Source organism: Rhinatrema bivittatum, chromosome 8 (genome assembly GCF_901001135.1).
Source record: "Rhinatrema bivittatum chromosome 8, aRhiBiv1.1, whole genome shotgun sequence".
NCBI classification, from domain to species: Eukaryota; Metazoa; Chordata; class Amphibia; order Gymnophiona; family Rhinatrematidae; genus Rhinatrema; species Rhinatrema bivittatum.
The window spans coordinates 22,807,890-22,830,418 of record NC_042622.1 but is presented as its reverse complement, the minus strand read 5'-3'; the positions used below and the strand labels follow the sequence as shown (position 1 = coordinate 22,830,418).

At 45.3% G+C, this 22,529-nt stretch overlaps 1 protein-coding gene across 5 annotated transcripts in view; it reads left to right on the top strand.

Moving 5' to 3' along the window:
- The window catches only part of CSTF1 (cleavage stimulation factor subunit 1), a 65,331-nt gene that overhangs the window by 12,129 nt on the left and 30,673 nt on the right, over window positions 1–22,529 (top strand). The gene's annotated exons all lie outside the window — the stretch shown is intronic.

Here is a 22,529-nt window from a genome sequence, read left to right as displayed (position 1 = left end):
GTAGCTCCAGAGAGCCTAGTGCTAACATTGCAGAGAATCGAGCCCCATCTGCTTTCCTCAGTGCTCCGACGAGTCTCCTGTAAACCTTTCTCTACCCAGACATGACATCTAAACGAAAAGGACCCGATTTGAGGCAGTATACTTATGCGAAGGGGAAAGATGAGGAAGAGCCTAAGGAGGGCCCTGAAGCCCCGGACGTGAGTGTCACGGCGATGGGGGAAGATGAACATTCCGACTCTGAAATGGGGCAGCACGATACTTCTCTTCCTACCCGAGATGAATTTCGTCGATGGTTCCAGGATCTCCGCCAAGATATGAAAACTAATAAGCGGGAGATGATGGCGATAATGGCGGAATTGCGGGAAGATATGGCGGACATTGGCCGGAGGGTCGACGAGTGTGACATCCGTCTGGAGGGTCAGGCGATACGTCTGGATAAAATACAGGACGAAGAGGCTGCTTTAAATCAAAAATGTGTGGAGGTCACAGCAAAATTAGAGGATCTGGAGAATAGGAGTCGTAGGTGTAACCTGCGGTTCCGGGGTATTCCAGAGACCGAACCATATGCTGATTGTGAGGCGGTGGTGAAATCCCTCTGCAAATTTTTTCTATCACCGGAGACATCGGGGGAATCGATGGAGGCTACACCTGACATAGAGATTGAAAGGGCGCACCACACCCCGGGTCCGAGAGGGGCCAATCAACCGCGGGATATCATAGCATGCTTTTTGCGATTTCCCGTTAAAGAAAAAGTACTGGCTGCTGCGCGTAAGCAGCAATCTTGGCAGTGGGAATCCCATCAAATTGCAGTTTATGCTGATATTTCCTCTATTACTTTAAAAAAGAGGCAAGAATACCAACCCATCACAATGGTGCTTCGTAGGGAGAAACTCCGATATCGCTGGTTGTTTCCGATGGGCATCGCAGTCACCATTCAAGGAGTAACATCCAAGGCCTTTAACATTTCTAATGCGGCGGCCATCTTGAAGACTGCAGGCTTTCCAGTTCAGGTTCCAGCGACGCAGCAACAGCGGGAGAGACCGGAGGTCAGAAGATGGCAGCGGGTAGACAATGGTGGTCGCCGGCTGCGGAGGAATGCCAGTAACCAGCTTTTGCCAGGGGAGAAGAAAGGAGACACTTGAAAAGACTCCCCCCTGAGTGTTTTGTGAGTTATTCGTACAGCAGTTTACTTTGTATCAGGGCTTGAAGGTGAGGACACACCTGAAACGGAGATACTCATTTGACTGTTTTTGTTGAGTTACCCGTTGCATCTGCAGACGGGGTTTGCTGTTGTGAACTTATTTGACTTGGGGCAGCTCGATTCCTATATCTATAGTTTATGATACTGGGCACTGGAGTGGCGAGGGGCCGCTACAGGGACTTCACGCGTCTCATCTGCTTCGGCAGAAGCGCCATGAGGGTCTGGCGCAATTACTTCGGGGGGGGAGGGGGGAGGGTTAAGGGACGTGGGGATACATGGGACCATAAGCTGGATATGATTAATGGCAAATACAGGTTAATTCAATCATGCAGAGAGTTTGGGTGTGTGAGATTTGGGAGTGGAGGGATGCTTTGTGTCATAAAGGGTTTATGGTTTTCTCCATTTGTGATACTGGTGCACACTGAGTTCCTGTACAATCTCTCTCATGGCATTACATATTCTCTCCCTTAATGTTAAGGGGCTCCATACGCCACGGAAACGGCATCTCTTACGTCATGATATTCAATCTCTAGGTGCCAAAATAATATGCTTGCAGGAGACTCACCTCACAAAAAGATATGAACATGTGCTCCACTGGCCAATGTTCACTCATAAGGTTTTTTCAGCAGCCCGACCGAAGGCTAAATATACTGGGGTCTGTACTCTATTTTGCAGAGGGGAGGACTATGTTATACATAAGCAGATAGCGGATGAGAATGGTCGCTATGTGCTAGTCTGTTTTGATTATCAGGGGACCACATATACCCTATTGAATATCTATACCCCTAATACCCATCAGGGAGACTTTTATTCTCAGATCGATGGGCTTTTGGACAAGGAGGGGGAGGGTCTACTTATAGTTGTGGGTGACTTTAATCTAACCTTGAACCCCCTTCTCGATACCTCTAAGGGGGTACAGGAAGGCTCTCGACCTCACCGCAAATGCCTTAAATCTTTGATGGCTAAATGGCATTTGGTGGACCCTTGGAGGCAGAGGAATCCAACGGGAAGGGAGTATACATTCTTTTCTGTACCTCATCACTCCTATTCCCGTATTGATTTCTTTTTAATTGATACATTTTTGGTGGACAAAATTGGGAATGTAGATGTGCAATCTATTACGTGGTCTGATCACGCCTCTATAACTTTAAAGTTGAGGGGGGTGCATGCCTCCTCTGGCATCAAAACCTGGAAATTGAATGATACTCTGCTACGCGATGACAGCTTTCGCCAGCAGATCACTGAGGGTATTCAAGAGTATCTTAATCATAATTCTGGGGCGCCTACCTTGATCTGGGACTGCCTGAAGGCGGTAGTGAGGGGCCAATGTATTTCACGGGGAGCTTATGAAAAGCGTACCAAATTGGCACATAAGCAGAAGCTTCTTCAGAAGATTGAGCATTTAGCACGTGAACACAAACACACACAATCGGCGGTGCTTTATGTTTCATTACAACAGGCCAGGGAGGAATTGACAACATTGGCTTCTGCAGAGCTGACGGACAAATTAAAAATGCTGAATTTGGAACGATTCGCGTGGGGGAATAGGTCTGGGAAACTACTGGCCAGATTCCTAAAGCGTCGGCAAGCGCAGAATCAGATTCTGGGGATAAGGTCCGCTGGAGGGGAACTGTTAACTTCTCCCCCAGATATTCGTAAGAGGTTCCAGGAATTTTATGGAACCTTGTATACAGCTGAATCCGATATTACCGATACGCAGATTCAGGAATACCTGAGTAGAGTATCTCTTCCGATCTTGACTTCGGAGGAGAGGGGTAGGCTTGATCACGAGATCTCCTCCTTGGAAATCCAGTGGGCTATTAAGGACCTTAGGGCTCATAAAGCTCCGGGTTTAGATGGTTATACGCCTCAATATTACAAAACCTTTTCTGCTTCTTTAACCCCGTTACTGCGAGAGCTCTTTAATTCTCTACGGGATGGTGAACCCTTGAGATCCGGGTCCAATGAAGCTGGCATCACCATTCTTGAGAAACCAGGTAGAGACCCTACACATTGTGGGTCTTACCGGCCTATCTCCCTTCTCAATATTGACCTGAAATTGTTAGCTAAAATTATGGCCAATCGGTTGAATGGTGTTATGAGCAAGTTGGTTCATACCGATCAAGCGGGGTTCATACCGGGGAGAATGGCTGCAGACAACATCTGCAAAATAGTAGATTTAATTGGGTGGGCCAGAAAGGAGGGGGAGCCGATGGTCTTACTCGCAGTAGATGCGGAAAAGGCGTTCGACATGGTGCATTGGCAGTTTTTATTTCAGACTTTGCGTGCCATGAATTTCGGGGAAAAATTTTTAACCTGGTTACAGCTTCTGTATACAAACCCTACGGCCCGAGTAAAAGTTAATGGGATATATTCTGATGCCTTTAATATTCAGAGGGGAACCAGACAAGGGTGCCCCCTGTCGCCATTACTGTTCGCCTTGTTTTTGGAACCGATGGCTATCACGGTGCGGGACACATTGCGGATCCGGGGGGTGGAGATCGGGGATAGATCTTATAAAATGTCCTTGTTTGCTGACGACATTTTGTTCACCCTGACTGACCCCGCCACCTCCTTACAAGGGGCTTTGGATGCCTTGGGTAACTTTAGTGGAGTTTCGGGTTTTAAGCTTAACGTTGATAAATCCGAGATTCTTAATATTACGTTGAGTAGTTCAGAGCTTCTGGATCTTAAGCAGCAGTTCCACTTCCGATGGGCGTCCTCTAAAATCAAGTATCTAGGCGTATATCTTAGTAAAGACCCTGCGGAGTTGTACCAGCTGAACTATCCTCCCCTTCTGCGTAAAATTTTTGCTGATTTGGATCGCTGGTCTGAACTATACCTTTCCTGGACGGGGAGAATAGCTTCAGTGAAAATGAATGTCCTTCCCCAGCTTGGTTATTTGTTTCAGGCGCTCCCGATTTTTATCCCCGATGCTATGGTAAATGGCTGGCAGAAGCGTATCTTTTCATACATTTGGAGACGACGCCCTCCGAGGGTTTCCAGAATGGTCCTATACCGCCCTCGGATACGGGGGGGCTTGGGAGTTCCCAACTTGAAATGGTACCTGGTTGCATCCCAGTTGAGGGCGCTATTTGACTGGCATAGACTTAAGGAACAGAAACAATGGGTGGTAATAGAACGCGCGCTGGCTGGCGTCACTTCGCTTAGTTCCCTGATATGGCAGCCCAAAACAACACGTCCCTCCTTGGGGCAGGCTACAGCTCCAACTATTTATTCTTTCCAAGTTTGGGACAAATGGAAGACACAGCTGACTGGAGACAGACGGTACTATTATAGTTCCAGCTTTCAAACGAACTCTAAATTCCCTTTGGGTATGGTTTCTCCCGCCTTTCGGTGCTGGTATGAGAAAGGAATTAGAAACTTTGGCAACTTATGGGGCATGGAGGGAATTATACCTTTTCAATCTCTAAGGGAGGTATATGATTTACCACCGGGGGATGTATTCTCCTATTTGCAGCTTAGACATTTTTTTCAAGCGGAGATGGTGGGGAGGGATCTGCTGCTTGGCAAGACGCAATTTGAGTCCTGGTGTGATCAAGCGGATACCTTGAGGAAAGCTATATCCCAGGTTTACAACCATATTAACAAAGACCCTAACATCAAACCTTCATATATGCAAGCCTGGGAGAGGGATTTGGGCCGATCTCTGTCGGATGAGACATGGGATCAGATATTCGCTAGCACTAAAAAGGGCTTGCCCTACTCCCAGCTTATGGAAAATAGGTACAAAGTCTTATTTCGTTGGCATTATACGCCATCCCGGTTACATAAGTTCAACTCTACCTATGATTACAGATGCTGGAAGGGATGTGGGGAGGAAGGAACATTCTACCATATGTGGTGGGATTGCCCTTATATAAAGCAATTTTGGGCTGATTTGACTTTACTTATCAAAGATATTTTGGAGATTGAGATAGCTCTTACGCCAGAACAAGTATTATTGAATCTCCCATTTGATCTCCCTGTCATATCGGGGAAACTAGTTAATTGCATTATTTCAGCTGCAAAATGCCAGCTTGCCAGGGATTGGAAGACGTCAGGTCCCTTAGCTGTGGAAAGGATACATGCTAGGTTGCAGATCCTCAGTATACTGCATGATAGTGTGAGTACCTTTCGGGCCTGTGAGGTGGCATCATCTCAGAAGGTGTGGCGGCCGTATAGGGACTGGCTGGCGAGACGAAACACCTCAGGCACCTTATTATCCTAACGTTCTCATGACACTTCCACCGCTGGAATGTTTTACCTGTATCTTCAACAGAGTGTTTATCTAGTTTTCTTTGCTACTGGAGGGTTGGGAGGGAGGGGGGAGGGAGGGGATCATCACAGATATGTGCATTGTATTTTGAAGGAATGTAGACCGGAGACTATCTACTGTATTGTTTTAGTAATCTATTTTTATTGTCAATTTTCCACTCGTTTATGCAATGGTTGTTTGATGTATGCACACTTTCAATAAAAATTTCAATTATAAAAAAAAAAAGAAGAGTTACTTCAGAGCTGGTAAAGGGAACAGCTGACATATTTCCATCTGGTTCATTAGCAAAGATACAACCTTAAGGCACAGTCATAGCAACATAGTAAATAATGGCAGATTAAATGCTTTTTGATCCATCCAGTCTAACCAATTGTCTTCCTGTCTGTTTTCCCCCTCCCCTCATCTTTTTTTTCTTACCACTTCCCCCTGTATCTGTCCATGTGTAAATTCTGATACAGTACTGGGCCTTATCACCTCTATGTCAGACCCTCTCATTTTCCTCTTTGGTGCTTACAAGATGTACACTTAATCCAACACCCATACTCCTCAGTGTGCTGCAGCAGTCAAAAAAGCAAAGATTGTTAGGAATTATTAGGAAGGGAATGGTTAATAAAACAGAAAATGTCACAATGCCTCTGTATCACTCCATGGTGAGACTGCACCTTGAATACTGTGTACAATTCTGGTCACCGCATCTCAAAAAAGATATAGTTGCGATGGAAAAGGTACAGAGAAAGGCAACCAAAATGATAAAGGGGCTGGAACAACTCCCCTATAAGGAAAGGCTGAAGAGGTTAGGGCTGTTCAGCTTGGAGGAGAGACGGCTGAGGGGGGATATGATAGAGGTCTTTAAAATTAAGAAGGGGTCTTGAACGAGTAGATGTGAATCTGTTGTTTGCACTTTCGGATAATAGAAGGACCAGGGAGGCACTCCATCAAGTTAGCAAGTAGCACATTTAAGACTAATCAGAGAAAATTATTTTTCACTCAACATACAATTAAGCTCTTGAATTTGTTGCCAGAGGATATGGTTAGTGCAGTTAGTGTAGCTGGGTTCAAAAACGGTTTGGAGAAGTCCATTAACTGCTATTAATAAAGTTGAGTTAGGGAATGACCTCTGCTATTACTGCATCAATCGCATGAGATCTTCTTGGTGTTTGAGTATTTGCTAGGTTTTTGTGGCCTGGTTTGGCCTCTGTTGGAAACAGGATGCTGGGCTTGATGGACCCTTGGTCTGACCCAGCATGGCAATTTCTTATGTTCTTATCAAGTCTTCCAATAATCCACAAATCAATCCAAACTAGTAAGGCTGTTGTCCAAACCATCCAGCCACTCACATGCCTGATGATGATGAATTTGTAACTATGGCTGCTCTGCACAAATTACTCCAGCCTTCTTGGAAACCCGATGCAATCAGTCCTCCAACTTAGGGTTAAAACCATCCCTGCGTAATTTTCCTTCTTACGTTTTTTAAAACATGCATTCTAAGAAAATTGTCAGCTTTTTAAATTTTCGGTTTAAATTGGCTACAAACTGACTTTAGCCTCCTTTTTGTGAAGAAAGTTAAATGATGTCTGTGCTTTAGAATCAACAGAGACTCCATCACACCTTATCAACAACTGGGCCAGTCCTGGAGCTTTCTATTTCCTTGTCTTTACTGCTTTTCAGAGGAATATGAAACTAAAGCAGAGAAACTGAGCAGAGGCATGAAAGAGGTATATGCTGAAATGCAAGATTTCTTAGCATCCAGACAGATGAATCCAGAACCAGTGGATTATGCACCTCTACCAGCAGATGGAGACAGAGCATACTGACGACATAGTTTATATACTCCTGCAGTGACATCAGCTTGCCAGTATTCTCTGTCTCCAGCAGATGGTGGACGTGCATCTCCCTACTTGGGGATTGCTTAAGCTTTTAGAAAGAGAATTTGCAAAGGAAAATTAATTGTCCTGCTCTCCTGTGGTGATCCCAAATGGTCCCTCCCCCAGTTGAGAATTCCTGAGGTAATTTTTGTATCCCTCAGATGTATGCTTTGGTTCGGTAGCTGTTTTTTTTTAGCTGGTGTGGACTTAGCTGATTGTACAGCTTAAAAGCAGTAGGCGCAGGAGGCCAAGCGCGGTAGTAACTGCATATGCCCTCTTCCTCCGCAGCCGGTGACTGTTTCTACACAGCCAGGAATGGCTGAGCTCACGTATTTTATATTTATATAAAAAAATGACAAGAAGAAACAGTCAGAGTGAAGGGGTTAGTTTAGGGCTTCCTTCGGTCTCCGACCGTGCTTGGCGTACCGTCCCGATATCCATTCCCGCTCCCATAGGGGTTAAGGGAGCTGGGCAGCCTGGCGGGTTAAGTGGCCCTATTGGGCTAGGCCCCGCCGTTAGACTTCTTTTTTGTGTGCCGCATGGTAGACCACGGCAGCGATTTTGCTCGTTTTTTTCTTCACGGTCGACTGCCCTCAACAGGATCGTCTGTGTGTGTAAGTGCGTCCTCTGCATCCGATTGGTGCGCGCGACCTTTGCGTGCACTTCCTCACATATAGGTTGTGCACCAAGGTTTGGAGCGGTAACAGTGAACTTAGCTTTTTGGCGCATAAACGTGGGACGCTTAACTTTTGTGCGCATAACATTTGTACGTATATATTTTGTTTCAGCGCGGCTTTGGCTAGTCGCACAACTTCAGTTGCCTGTTAAGCGTACTGATGGATTAATGGTGCCAGTGGCTAAGAAACCTTAAGCGCCTTTTTTTTTTTTTTTTTGTTGCCTGTCACATTAGGGCATCTTAGCCTGTAGGGCCCTCTAACTTCTGCCAGTGCTGCTTAGAGGCTCAGGAAGTATTATCTTCCTCTGATTTTACTAAGCCTGGTTCTTCCCAGCCTGATGATGGCAGGGTTAAGGATATGAATATATCACTTGCATACCTCATCATATTACAAAAAAAAAAAATACACCCCCACCTGGTTATGCACAAAAGTATTTTTTGAAATTTTAACTTTTTTTTTCAGATTTTATATTTTAATTTTTATCGTCCTACTTGTCTTACTAATACTTAGCTAATTGGAAATCCACTGTAAAGTCCACTATTTTAAACAAGTGGTGTGAGAAAGGGAAAGAGAACCTCAGACAGCGTACTCTATTGAATGTCACAAAAGACTATTTCTAACTGCAAAAAAACCCACTTTGGGCTGCCATCACTGGAAAAAAACCCTTATATCCTTCTTCTATATTTCAACACCACCAGTATTTCCACTTTTGAGTCCAAAAAACTTCCTTTTATTCTCAATATGGACTTTATATGTGGTTCATTTTAACTCAATACTTTATCTTTGGCATACATAGTCTTTTGTGACATTCAATAAGGTGCACTGTCTGAGGATATTTTTCCCCTTTCTCATACCACTTGTTTAAAATAGTGGACTTTACAGTGGATTTCCAATTAGCTAAGTATTAGTAAGACAAGTAGGAAGATAAAAATTAAAATTTAAAATCTAAAAAAATGATAACTTAAAAAAAAAAACCCCAAAAAACTTTGTGCATAAACTGGCGGGGGGTGTAATTTTTTGTAATAGGGTTAAGGATATGTCAGGAGGGATGCCTGACTTTGGAACTCCCTTGACCAACAGGGGATGGTAGTTCAGTGAGCCTTCACAAGTGCCTCCTGGTCTTGGCATGGATCCTTCTGTCTTTTCTTGGGTAAAACTTTTTTCAAGGATTGCAATCCTTCCTTCAGGCGCAGTCCTCAGTGCTGTCCACGCGTGTCAGTGCAGATCCTCAGGTGGTGGCCTCTCCCTCTTCCGGTATGTTTAAGTGCCGAAGTATACCTCAAGCTGCAGGTGTTTCTGACAGGAATCCAGATGGCACTGATGAAGAGGAAGATCCTGACTCCCGGGAGGATGGGGAAATCCCTCTGGAGCTGGAACCGTATAGAACTATGTTGAGGTTTTTCAATAGAGATGAATTGCTGACTCTGATTTCCCAGACATTGCAGATGCTTGGGAGTACCTGGGGCAGATTCCATGTCTGAGCCAAAGAGAAATTCCGTTTTGGTTTCTTTGCGTAAAGCCTCTTGTTTTTTCCCCAGTTATGGAGGCCATTCAATAACTGATTGATCTTGAATGGGATACCTCGGAGGCAAATTTTAAAGGGGGTCGGACCTTGGAAGGCCTATACCCCCTAGTGGTGAGAGAGTGTTTGCATTTTCCAAAAGTGGATGCGTTGTCTGTGCCATCTCTAAACGGACGACCATCCCCATGGAGGGAGGAGTGGCCTTGAAGGATTTGCATTATAGAATAATAATTAAGGCCATCCTTAAGCAAGCATTTGAAGAAGTGGCAATGACATTGCAGAAAAACTTCCTTTTGTTCCCTGGTGGCTTGCTCTTGCTTGCTTCTCTCTCAGGAGGTTGATGACTTTGGAGTGAATTCCAGGGTAGTGATGGAAACTGCCATTGCCTTTTTAGCAGATGCGGGCTGTGATTTGGTCTGTATCTTGGCCAGAGGAGTGTCTTCGGTAATAGCGGCCAGGCAACATTTATGGCTGAGGAATTGGGCGGCCGATGCGACCTCCAAAGCTAATCTTACAAAATTGCCTTTTAAAAGATCACTCTTGTTTGGGAACGAGTTGGAGAAGCTAGCAAGTAAGCGGGGCAAATCTCCAGTTCCTCGATTGCTGGAGGATAAGAAGCAGTCACCGTACCCCTTTGCTATGAAGGGTCATCTCAGGGGTTCCAGGAGTTTTCGTCCCTACAGAGAGGTGACCTCTCAGAGGACTTTGCCTTTTGGCAGGTCTCAGTCCTTTCGTCCCAGACAGCCCAAGCGGGGAGCGGGCTCGGGTAGTGGAATCTCCTGAGCTTCCCAATGAAGTTTTGCTGACCCACCCCCGGGAACAGAAGATGGGGGGCTCTTTCTCTTTTATTAGAGGTGGGTTGAGATTACATCGAATCAGTGGGTCCTGGAGGTAATATGAGAAGAATATGCGCTGGAGTTTCACAGTATTCCTTGACACATGTTCAAGGTGTCTCCCTGCCACTCTCCGCAGAAGAAGCAGGCAGTTGAGAGTACGCTATCAAGGCTCCTCAGTCTGAGGACTGTAGTTCCAGTGCCCATGTCTCAAGAAAATACAGGTTGGTATTCCATGTATTTCATTATGCCCAAGAAGGAGGACTCCTTTCGGCTCATCCTGGATTTCAAAAGGTTCAACTGTCATTTTGCAGGTGATTCACTTTCGCATGGAGACATTGTGCTCAGTGATTATGGCTGTTCAGTCGGAATTTCTGACCACCTTGGATCTGTCTGAGGTGTACCTCCATATTCCTATCCGATTTGGAGCACAAACGTTTTCTGCGTTTTGTGGTACTGGGGTGCCATTATCAGTTTTGGGCACTGCCTTTTGGTGGTCTAGCCACCACTCCATAACCTTTTTCAAGGTTATGGTTGTAGTGTCAACAGAACTGAGAGGATGGGATACTTCTACCCCCGTGTTTAGACTGGTTGATTTGGGCCAAGTCTCTAGAAGAGAACCATCAAGGTGATTTCCTTTTTGCAGGAACTTGGGTGGTGAACCTAACCAAAAGCAGTCTTCAGCTATCTCAGTCATTGGAGTATCTGGGGGTACGTTTCAACACAAAGCAGGGCAGAGTTTTTTGCTTCCGGAAGCTCATATTCAAAAGTTGATTTCGCAGGTGCGTCTCTTGGTGAGCCTGTACTCCAGACACTTGCTCCTATCTACAGGTGCTTGGGTTGATGGTGGCAACCCTGGAAGTAGTACAATGGGTGAGGGCGCATGTTTGACTACTTCAGCGTTCCCTGGTGTCTCGATGGAACCTGTAGTCGCTGGACTATTTGATTCGACTCCACCTGCCGATGAAAATCTGCTCTAATCTCCAGTGGTGGTTGCAAATGGATCATCTGAGAAAGGGAGTCTCCCTGATTATGCCGGACTGGTTGATACTCACGACAGGTGCGGGCCTTCAAGGTTGGGAAGCTGATTGCCAGGAACTAATGGCACAAGGGTGCTGGAATACAGAGGAGTCTCTCCAGAACATCAATCTGCTGGAAACATGGGTGGTCCAGTTGGCGTGCTTTCAGTTCAGCTGCAGGGTTGAGCGGTCCAAATAATGTCAGACAATGCAACAACGATGGCTTGCAAGGAGGAATGAAGAGCCAATAATTATCGTAAGACAGAGACCAACTTATGGAATGGGCAGAAGTGCATCTTCAGGAGATCTCAGCCTCGCACATTGCAGGAAAAGACAATGTAAAAGCAGACTTTCTCAGCAGGGATAGTCTGGACCCAGGAGAAATGGGTATTGTCGGACGAGGCATTCCAGTTAATAGTGGATTGCTGGGGTCTTCCATTTATAAACCTGCTGGCAACTTCTTGCAATGCGAAGGTTCCTTGCTTCTTTAGTCGCAGGAGAGATCTGAAGTCCTTAAGGATCGATGTTCTCATGCAGGCCTGGCCAGAAGGCAAGCTGCTATATGCCTTTCCCCCATGGCCCCTATTGAGAAGAATGGTTCCATGGATCGAAGGTCACAGCGGAATGATGCTTCTGATGGCACAGGATTGGTCCAGAAGACCATGGAATGCAGATGTGCAAAGATTCCTGGTGGAATCCCCCTTCGTTTTCTGCCATACAAGAACCTGTTGTAGCAAGAGTCTGTCCTTCACGAAGATCCTACTCTGTTTTATCTTACGGTATGGCCCTTGAGAGGGCTCGCTTGTTGAAGCATGGATATTCTTCTACGATGCTATAAATACGAAAGTTCTCCACTTCCTCAGCCTATGTGCAGGTTTGATGAGTGTTTGAGGCTTGGTTTTAAGATCGAGGAGTGCTTCCTCATTCAGTTGGCATCCCGCTCATTTTGGAATTTTTACAGGATGGGTTGAACATAGGGTTGGCCCTTAATTCCTTGAAGGTACAAGTAGTGGCTCTTGCTTGTTTCAGGGGCCAGGTGAATGATGGATCCTTATCTCATCCTGAGGGGAGTGAAACATCTTGGTCCTCCTTTGCAGTAACTGGTTTCTTTGTGGAGTCTTAACCTGGTGTTGGTGGGCTCTACGTTTCGACTGCTGTGTAGCTTTCCTTACGGTTACTGATCTTGAAAACAGTGTTTCTGGTGGTGATTTTTTCTGTGTTGAATTTCCAAGCTGCAGGTCTTGTCTTGTCGGAAGTTGTTCCTTCGGGTGATTCCAGGGGCATACTGTTCCTTCCTTCCTTGCCTAAAGTGTCTCAGATTTTCACTTGAATCGGTCCATTTCCTTACCATCCTTGGATGAGGAAAGAGATGCGGAGGTATACCGCCTGTTGCGTCCCTTGGATGTCTAGAGATATGTCGTGAGATATCTGGAGGTTTCTAAACCTTTCCAAAAGATGGATTGCCTATTCATCCTGGAGGAAAACAGGGTGAACCAGCTTTGCGGGCTACAATAGCTTGCTGGATTAAGGAGGTGGTCACGGCCACATATGTGGCGGCTGAAAAGCCATTGCCCATTCAGGTTAGGGCTCATTCCACAGTGTCATGGGTGGAGGTTAGATTGTTGTCTCCCGTCTACATTTGCTGAGCTGCGACGAGGTCCCCCTTACGCACTGTTTGCAGGTATTATTGTCTGGATGTGCAGGCCTGGGAGGACACAGCCGTTGCATGTGTGGTTTTGACTGGACCCCGGGCAGCCTCCCACCCTATTCGGGAGTAGCTTGGGAACATCCTACTGTCTCGAGATTGATTTGTCTGGACACTAAGAAACGAGAAATTACTACTTACCTGATAATTTCCTTTTCTTTATGACAGACAGATGAATCCAGCTTCCCACCCTCTGCTGCTGAATGATTGGGCTATCATTCGCCTGCATGGCTAAGTGGACCAGGGGTTACTGGTAAATGTTAATCCAGTCCCTAGACTAGTGTTAATACATGCTTGTCTGAGCTCAGTGTTTCTTGTGTTTGAGTACAGAATTGGTTGTCTTTCTTAATCAAGTTTTTTTCTAGTCTGTCCACAGTGCTTTTGAAGAGAATACTGGCAGGCTGATGTCACTGCAGGACTATATATACTGTGACAGTTTGCTTTGTCTCCATCTGCTGCTAGAGGTGCATAACCCACTGATTCTGGATTCAGCTATCTGTCCTAAAGAAAAGGAAATTATCAGGTAAGTATTAATTTCTCATTCTATGATTTGTTTTGAATCTGCTGGTTGATAGTTTCATAAAGTGTCTCCTTGCTTTATTACTATTTGAAAGAGTAAATAACTATCCTTTATTTATCCATTCTACTCCGTTCATATTCTTGTAAACTGTCATGTCCCCTCTCAGCCATCTTTTTTCTAAACTGAAGAGCCCTAGCCTGAATATCCTCTCATCATAGGAGAGATGTTCTGACCCCTTTATTTTGTTGCCCTGCTCTGCACTTTTTCTAGTTCCACTATGTCTGTCTTGTGATGGGACGATCAAAACTGTACATAATACTTAAGGTGTGATCACACTATGGCTTGATACAGAGGCAATATGGTATTTTCTGTTTTATTCTCCTTTCCTTTTTAGATCATTCCTAATATTCTGTTTGCTTTTTTGACCACCACTGCACACTGAGTCAAGGATTTCAATGTCCTTGCGCTACAATGTGAAAAGGGGTGAGCTAAATGTAATAAATAAATGGTCCATAAGGACTCCAAGGACCTTTTCTTAGTGACTCCCAATACAGAACCCAGCATCATGTAGCTGTAGTTGGGATTATATTTCCCTGTGTGAATCACATTAAATTTCATTTGTCATTCTGTTGCCCAGTTTCCCTAGTCTCACAAGATCCTTTTGCAGTTCCTTGCAACTCGTTGTTATTTTAACAAACTTGAATAATTTTGTGTCATCTGCAAATTTAATCACCTCATTTGTCCTCTTTTCCAGATCATTTAGGAATGTTAAACAGCACAAGTCCCGGTACTAATCCCTGTAGTACTCAACTAACAAACTTCTCCATTTGGAAAACTGATCATTTAGTCCTACCATCTGTTTCTGATCTTTTAACCCCATTGCCAGTCTACAATTGAACACTGCCTCCTATCCCATGACTTTATAATTTCCTGGGACATCTCTGATGGGGGATTATTTAAATGCCTTCTGAAAGTCCAAATAAACTATATCAGTCTGCTCACCATTATCTACCTGTCTATTTACACTTTCATAAAATTCTAAAAGATTGGTTAGACACAATTTCCCCTTGCTAAAATCATATTGACTCTTCTCGATTAAGCCATATCTGTCTATATGGTCAGTGATTTTGTTTTTAAGAATGGCTTCTATCGTTTCGCCCAGCACTGAGGTCAGACTCGCTGTTTGTAGTTTCCTGGATCACCCTTGGAACCTTTTTTAAAAATTGGCATCACATTGGCCACCTTCCAGTCTTCAGAAATCATGAATGAATGGCTACAGATAAGTAACAAGTTAGAAATGTAATGTTAATTCTTTTAGAACTTTGGGGTAGATACCATCTGGTCCTGGTAATTTGTTACTTTTTAGTTTTGTCAGTCTCTATATTATCCTCCATTGACACAGATATTTGTTTTAGATGCTCAGAATATCCTCCATTAAAGAATGTTTCGGGTATGGGTATGGAGCAATTGGTTCAGGAACCAACAAGAAAGGGAGCTATTTTAGATTTAATTCTTAGTGGAACGCAAGATTTGGTGAGAGAAGTAACGGTGGTGGGGCCACTTGGCAACAGTGATCATAACATGATCAAATTTAAACTAATAACTGGAAGGGGGGACAATAAGTAAATCTGCAGCTCTAACACTAAATTTTAAAAAGGGAAACTTTGATAAAATGAGAAAAATAGTTAGAAAAAAAACTGAAAGGTGCAGCTGCAAAGGTTAAAAGTGTTCAACAGGCATGGACATTGTTTAAAAATACAATCCTAGAGGCGCAGTCCATATGTATTCCACGCATTAAGAAAGGTGGAAGGAAGGAAAAACGATTACCGTCATGGTTAAAAGGTGAGGTGAAAGAGGCTATTTTAGCCAAAAAAAACATCCTTCAAAAACTGGAAGAAGGATCCATCTGAAGAAAATAAGATAAAACATAAGCATTGTCAAGCTAAGTGTAAAACATTGATAAGACAGGCGAAGAGAGAATTTGAAATGAAATTGGCCATAGAGGCAAAAACTCATAATAAAAACTGTTTTAAATATATCCAAAGCAAGAAACCTGTGAGGGAGTTGGTTGGACCATTAGATAACAGAGGGGTTAAAGGGGCTCTTAGGGAAGATAAGGCCATTGCAGAAAGACTAAATGAATTCTTTGCCTCCGTGTTTACAAATGAGGATGTTGGGGAGATACCAGTTCCGGAGATGGTTTTCAGGGGTGATGAGTCAGACGAACTGAACGAAATCACTGTGAACCTGGAAGATGTAGTAGGCCAGATTGACAAACTAAAGAGTAGCAAATCACCTGGACCGGATGGTATGCATCCTAGGGTTCTGAAGGAACTCAAAAATGAAATTTCTGATCTATTAGTTAAAATTTGTAACCTATCATTAAAATCATCCATTGTGCCTGAAGACTGGAGGGTGGCCAATGTAACCCCAATATTTAAAAAAGGCTCCAGGGCGATCCAGGTAACTATAGACCAGTGAGCCTGACTTCAGTGCCGGGAAAAATAGTGGAAACTATTCTCAAGAACAAAATTGTAAAGCATATAGAAAGACATGATTTAATGGAACACAGTCAACATGGATTTACCCAAGGGAAGTCTTGCCTAACAAATCTGCTTCATTTTTTTGAAGGGGTTAATAAACATGTGGATAAAGGTGAACCAGTAGATGTAGTGTATTTGGATTTTCAGAAGGCGTTTGACAAAGTCCCTCATGAGAGGCTTCTACGTAAACTAAAAAGTCATGGGATAGGAGGCGATGTCCTTTCGTGGATTACAAGCTGGTTAAAAGACAGGAAACAGAGAGTAGGATTAAATGGTCAATTTTTTCAGTGGAAAAGGGTAAACAGTGGAGTGGATCTCTACTTGGACCGGTCCTTTTCAATATATATATATAAATGATCTGGAAAGGAATACGACGAGTGAGGTTATCAAATTTGCAGATGATACAAAATTATTTAGAGTAGTTAAATCACAAGCAGACTTGGATACATTGCAGGAGGACCTTGCAAGACTTGAAGATTGGGCATCCAAATGGCAGATGAAATTTAATGTGGACAAGTGCAAGGTGTTGCATATAGGGAAAAGTAACCGTTGCTGTAGTTACGCAATGTTAGGTTCCATATTAGGAGCTACCACCCAGGAAAAAGATCTAGGCATCATAGTGGATAATACTTTAAAATCGTCAGCTCAGTGTGCTGCAGCAGTCAAAAAAGCAAATAGAATGTTAGGAATTATTAGGAAGGGAATGGTTAATAGAACGGAAAATGTCATAATGCCTCTATATCGCTCCATGGTGAGACCACACCTGGAATACTGTGTACAATTCTGGTCGCCGCATCTCAAAAAAGATATAATTGCGATGGAGAAGGTACAGAGAAGGGCAACCAAAATGATAAAGGGGATGGAACAGCTTCCCTATGAGGAAAGGCTGAAGAGGTTAGGGCTGTTCAGCTTGGAGAAGAGACGGCTGAGGGGGGATATGATAGAGGTCTTTAAGATCATGAGAGGTCTTGAACGAGTAGATGTGACTCGGTTATTTTCACTTTCGAATAATAGAAGGACTAGGGGCATTCCATGAAGTTAGCAAGTAGCACATTTAAGACTAATTGGAGAAAATTATTTTTCACTCAACGCACAATAAAGCTCTGGAATTTGTTGCCAGAGGAGGTGGTTAGTGCAGTTAGTGTAGCTGGGTTCAAAAAAGGTTTGGATAAGTTCTTGGAGGAGAAGTCCATTAATGGCTATTAATCAATTTTACTTAGGGAATAGCCACTGCTATTAATTGCATCAGTAGCATGGGATCTTCTTAGTGTTTGGGTAATTGCCAGGTTCTTGTGGCCTGGTTTGGCCTCTGTTGGAAACAGGATGCTGGGCTTGATGGACCCTTGGTCTGACCCAGCATGGCAATTTCTTATGTTCTTATGTTCCCAACATCCTCCTCTGTAAAGACCAAGGCAAATAATTCATTTGGTTTCTCTGCTGTTTCTTTGAGCCCTACTTTTGCCCCTCTGACATCTAACAGTCCAGCTGATTCTCTGACAGGCTTTTTTTTTTAATTTACTTGAAAAAAAGGTTTTGGTTTTTGCCTCATTGGCAAGCTTTTTACAGAGTCTTTCTTGACCTGTCTAACTACTATTTTACATCTAACTTGTCAGTGCTTATGCTTTTGCCTGTTTGTATTTGGGGCTGTTATCCATTTTTTGAGTGATGCCCTTTTAGCTTTAACTGTCTCCCTTGCAGCTTGGGATGCTGCAAAGGCCATCTTTACAGACCCAGAATGAAGACCCATCTCCATACATGGAAGACATTTGTTGTTTTGGCTGAAGGGTTCAGTTATGCTGGGTTCCAGACAAAACAGTGGTCCGTTCCTCATATCCAGAGGATTGTTGGTAACATTACTGAGTTGCAGTCGGGACTGTCGAGATGGATAGGCCAAGCAGGCGATACACCTGGGACACCAGCACTCCATACTGCTGAGGCATAAGCAAGCTTCTGTGCTGCTCCTCCATGCATGAGGGGGATGCTGGGTCAGCTGTCTATATCATTGGATGCCACCTCACTGATTCTAGCCTCGGCTTTGGAGGGTACCCCATGGCAGGTTAGACTAATGACAGTTCTGAGTGGGATAAAACACAGCTGTGATTTCCTAGCGTGTAGCAGATGGACTCAAGACCAATGGGTATAGTGTGTTCCTGACAGCAGTTGGAGACAGAGTCAGCTTTCAATCTGACGTCATCTCTAGAACATATACCCCTGCAGGAAGCTCTGCTCTTCAGTATTATCTCCATAGAAGTTCGGGACTCTATACACACTTGCACAGCGTTAGTTTTCTAACCAAAGAAATCCAAAATAAAGAAGAAATCTTACCTTTACAGACGAGCCTACTGGTTTATCCCCCAGTTGAGAATTCCTGAGGTGATTTCCGCGATCCCTCAGAGGGAGGCCTCAGTCCGGCAGCCGGACCCCGGTGTGGACTTAGCCCCCGACAACGGATGCGGCTGAGAGGCAGCGGGTGCAACTTAGAGCGTGGTGGTGAAGGTACCTTTCCCTCTCCCCCCGCAGCCGGAGACCGCCCGGAACGCCAAGACAAGGTAAGGTAGAAAAAGTCTTAAAAGTCTCCGGTCTCCGAGGCTCGAAGAGCCGCACAGATCGCCAGCCGGCGTCAGACCTATCCGGGCTAGACCCCGATCCAATACAAGGGTCCTCCCACGTAGAGACCCTCCGAGGTGGTCGCCATATTGCTCGCATGGTAGCCGTCGCCATTTTCACTTGATCGCCGCCCTGTCCGCCGATTCGATCTGTGCGCACAGAGGCAAGCCGTGCGCACAAGTGCCGTGCGCACAGTGTTGCGCACGAGGGCACTGGGTGCACAGCCACACACTCAACTGTGCCGGGCGCATAAGTAAACCCCTTGCGCACAGCGGCACATGCATCTTATTGAGCGCACATTCGACCTACACACACAACTTTGGCGCACCCGGAGCGCATAACTAAGCCTCCCGGCGTACACTTGAATGCACAGTCTGGAGGTTTCTGCAATCCTATGCGCACAAACCATGGCACCACCGGACAAGAAGTTCAAGGCTCAGGTCCTCTGCCCAGCATGCCACATTAGAGCTGCGCAGCACGAAGAGACCACAGCCCTTTGTTTACAGTGCGATGAGGCTCTGGGTGAACCGGGTCAAGTTCCTCCCCAGCCGGCACTGGGATCCAGATCCACAGACAGTACACCAGACCTCGCTACCCCCAGCAGGAGCCTCCTTCAAACAGGGCTCCCCGGGGACGCAGTGCCTCTCAATTTAGACCCAGCATCTTTCTCCTGGGTAGAATTCTTCAAAGGCCTACACACCTTTTGTCCACATGCAACCAGCGCCTCAGATGACACAACCGCAGCCTCCCCCAGAGGACCCTAATATCCTGGGACCCTGTAAACCCAGAGAAGTGCCTCTACCGCCCAAAAGTCCCAACATTGGGGACACGGACACCTCGGACGAGGATCAAGACTCCCTGGAGGAAGGGGAAATCCCTCCAGGAACGGAACCTTCCCGAACCATGAGGCAGTTCTTCGCCAAAGACGAACTTTCAGACCGCATGGCGCACAGCTTGAAAGAGCTCGCTAGCCCAGGCACACATGCCACAGGAGAACCTAAGATGAACCCCCTCCTAGAGGGACTCCGTCAGGCCTCCCGTCATTTCCTTTTGCTGCAAGCCGTCCAACAGCTGATTGCCCTGGAATGGGAGGCTCCGGAGGCCACTTTCAAGGGGGGACAGACCCTGGCGGCCATGTACCCCCTGGACCCCACTGCTAAAGATCTCCTGGCGCTCCCCAAAGTGGATGCCATGGTCTGCGTGGTCTCAAAGCGCATTACCATCCCAGTTGAGGAAGGAGCGGCACTCAAGGATGCCCAGGACAGACGCCTGGAATCCATCCTCAGTCAGTCATTCGTTTCAACTATGTTACTACAGATCGCGGCCTGCTGTGCCGTGGTGACATGCGCCTGCTTATCAAAGACCAGGAACGCCACCACACCCGTTGAAGCACTAGAACCAGCAGTATCATTCCTCACGGACGCGTCCTCCAACCTGGTGCGCCCCGCAGACAGAGGCGTTTCATCCATTGTGGCGGCCAGAAGACAACTCTGGTTCCGAAGCTGGTCAGCCGACGCGACGTCCAAGTTGAGACTCATGAGAATGCCTTTTAAGGGAACCCTCCTGTTTGGAAGCGAACTAGAGAATTTAGCTGACAAATGGGACGAATCTCCAGTACCATGGCTACTGGAGGACAAGAACAAGAGACGCCAGCGTCCTCGGGTTCCTCAGGTTCACACCGGGATCCATACAGCTACGCACGGTCCCCTCCTTCCTCCCAAAAGTGGTTTCTCACTTCCATCTAAACCAAACCATCTCGCTGCCATCGCCAGATGAGCATAAAGACTCTGAAGAACCTTGCCGCCTTCGCCATCTTAACGTCGGCAGACTCCTAGTCCGTTACCTGGAAAAGTCGGAATCCGTATGAAAGACGGACCACCTATTCGTCCTTCACAGCAGGAAGAAACAAGAGGAAGCGGCCTCATGGGCAATCATAGCCCGCTGGATCAAGGAAGTTATCAAGGCGGCCTAAGTAGAGGCAGGCAAGCCTCCACCTCTACAAGTCAAGGCCCATTCCACTAGAGCCCGGGCAGTGTCCTGGGCGGAAACCAAGATGCTGCGACCCGCCGAGATCTGTCGGGTGGCGACATGGTCCTCCATTTACACCTTCTCTAGGTTCTACTGCCTGGATGTTCAGGCTCGGGAGGACACAGCATTCGCAAGGGCAGTACTAAGTGGACCACAGGCAGCCTCCAACCTGGTTCGGGAGTAGTTTTTGTACATCCCATTGGTCCTGAGTCCATCTGCTACACACTAGGAAATGGAGGAAATTACTTACCTGATAATTTTGTTTTCCTTAGTGTAGACAGATGGACTCAGCATCCCGCCCATGGCTGCTGACAAACATGGAAACCTCGGGTGACAATCCCCGAGAGCAAGACAAACACGGATAAGCCAAGCTTTCCTCTAATTGACACCCATACCTACCGGGTGTCAGCGTTTCTCGGTTGAGTGCATTGGAGGTCTCCAGCTATAACCACATCAACCAGTTCAAGTTAATCAAGTTATTCAGTCACACATATATCCACAATTGCTTTTTGAGGAGAATACTGAAGAGCTTCACTTCCTGCAGGGATATATGTACTAGGGCTGACGTCAGATTGAAATCTGATCTGTCTCCAACTGCTAACAGGAGTACACTATACCCATTGGTCCTGAGTCCATCTGTCTACACTACGGAAAATGAAATTATCAGGTAAGTAATTTCTCCAATAAAGGCTCATGGTGTCCTAGCCCAATAAGGGCAGGTTCTGATGAAACTATTGGACAAAAAGGGGGCCTTTTTTTTTGTTTTGTTGTTTTTGTTTTTTTTGACCCAACAACTTCTTTTTGCACTTTTAATTCAACCAAAACCTGCCCTCACTGAGCTAAAGTTACTTTTTATATCACCCGCCTTCCCACCCAGCCATCACGCAGATAGTTTCTGTTATTGGCTTCCAGCTGTGGAATGCACTCCCTGAACATATGAGAACAATAACCTGTGTTTATTTTTACTGCCTTCTTAAAATGTACAATTTATTTTGAAAAGGCTTTTAATTAATTTGCAGTAGGCTTTGTGTATTCTCTCAATGAATTATTTTTATGAATGTATTTGTTATCCGCCTTGAACATTTGGATATGTGCAGAATACAAGTATTTTAAAATAAAATAAATAATCTTCCAGTTGAGAGGCACGCATCTCTGTTCTTTCTGGAATCCAAAATAATTGTGCTCTAATGCTAACCAGTAGGTATCATTCTTACATGGTGGGTGAGTCTCCATCCATCTAGGGTCTGTAAATACGGCTCCTGCAGTATCCCCAGCTTGATACGGGAATCAAACCCTGATATATCCCATTCCCTGTACGTACCAGGATCAGTCCAGACGGTGGGTTATGTCCCCCGTCCAGCAGATGGAATCAGACAAAGCTTCAGAGGGTGATGCCTCATAAACCACTGTCCAAGTTCTCTTTCTTAGAACACGTACAGATATTTAAGATGCACAGTAGTATAACCAATGAATCTCTAACTCATGTTTTTGGAGTGACTTCATCTCTCTTCCAGTTCCTTATTTGCTGTGCAGCAGACTTAGCTGATCCTGCTTAGCTTTTCAAAGCTCTGAAACGAAAAACATTAGCAGCCAGTGGGATGCATTGAAATGCTAACACCTTCAAATTTATATAAACAAATTGGTAGTGTGGAGAGTGACCGTGTACCACAAAATAGGTACATTTCATAACACTTCTGTGGACATGCCAAAAACCTCTCACGGGCTTAGTA